Raw genomic sequence first — 1,351 nt, 5'->3', positions numbered from 1 at the left:
AAGAAGAAAACTATTGCAAGGAGAAAAGTATAAATCCGTGAAAGAAGAAAAAAATTTTAAAGTAAGAAAACTATTGTAAAGAGACAATAAAAAATCAGTGAAAGAAAAAAAAAAACAAATTTTTAAAGTAAGAAAACAATTATAATGAGAAAATTAAAAATCAGCGCAAGTAAAAAAAAAAACACAAGAGAAAAGAGCACTTTAATAAAAAAGGGAAAAAACAAAAATAAAAGTCAGACTTAATAAAAGAGAAATAATAGTGTAAGGAAACAAAAAAACAGCAGCAACAAAAACAACAGCTTTTAGATGTGGGCTGATTGGTAACGTCTCTGTCTGGTGTTTGCCAGACGAGTGTTTGAGTCCCGCTCAGACTCGTTTAGTGCCATTAGTGTCTGCAACCTTACCATCCTTGTGAGCTAAGGTTGGGGGGTTTGGGGGAGCCTATAGGTCTATATGCTGACTCATCAATAGCCACTACCTGGCCCTCCCTGGTCCTAGCTTGGGTGGAGAGGAGGCTAGGGCATTGTCCTGATTGCTAGGGCAATGTCACTGTCCCTTGCCTCTGCCATTCATGAGCGACCTTTAAACCTTTAAACCGACGCAAATTTTGTTTTTCATGATGACGTCACTGGGACAGCCAAGCTTATCAACAGGTTACAAACATCCAACAAATGTTTCTTTATATACACGTTATCCGTTTTCTATAAAGTTAGGGAAAACTCGATGGGATTCTTTCAAAAAATGACAAAAAATCACCAGAGGTTCTTTTTCCTAGAATATAACATCTTTGATTTATAAATCATTACAATGTTTTCAAAGATTTTCTGTCTATTTGCTCTGATTCTCTATTTTACACTGTTTTCATCTGATGTAGCTTATTCAGTTATTCTATTTCACATTTTTAAGATTATATTTTGATATTCTCTCTCTCTCTCTCTCTCTCTCTCTCTCTCTCTCTCTCTATATATATATATATATATATATATATAATATATATATATATATACCTATTGAACTTTTAAAGGTTTAAAGGTGACTCATGAATGGCAGAAGCAAGGGACAGTGACATTGCCCTAGCAATCAGGACAATGCCCTAGAGACTGACCATATATCATATGATCAGCGCCCAAGCCACCTCTCCAACCAAGGTAGGACCAGGGAGCGCCAGGTATTGGCTTCTGATGACTCAAAGGTAGACCTATAGGCTCCCCAAAATCCCCCCACCTTAGCTCACCAGGATGGCAAGGTTGCATACACTAAAGGAACTAAAGAGTTTAAACGGGACTCGAACCCCCGTCTGGCGATCACCCGGCAGAGGACGTTACCAATAAGGCCACAAGGTTTGGTGGAA

The 1,351-nt window shown here is 37.8% G+C and overlaps 1 protein-coding gene across 1 annotated transcript in view; it reads right to left on the bottom strand.

Moving 5' to 3' along the window:
• Fs (Follistatin) overlaps positions 1-1,351 on the bottom strand; it is a 451,667-nt gene that overhangs the window by 214,822 nt on the left and 235,494 nt on the right.

This window comes from Palaemon carinicauda, chromosome 11, assembly GCF_036898095.1.
Source record: "Palaemon carinicauda isolate YSFRI2023 chromosome 11, ASM3689809v2, whole genome shotgun sequence".
Lineage (NCBI taxonomy): Eukaryota > Metazoa > Arthropoda > Malacostraca > Decapoda > Palaemonidae > Palaemon > Palaemon carinicauda.
This window is presented reverse-complemented; position numbering and strand designations above follow the sequence as displayed.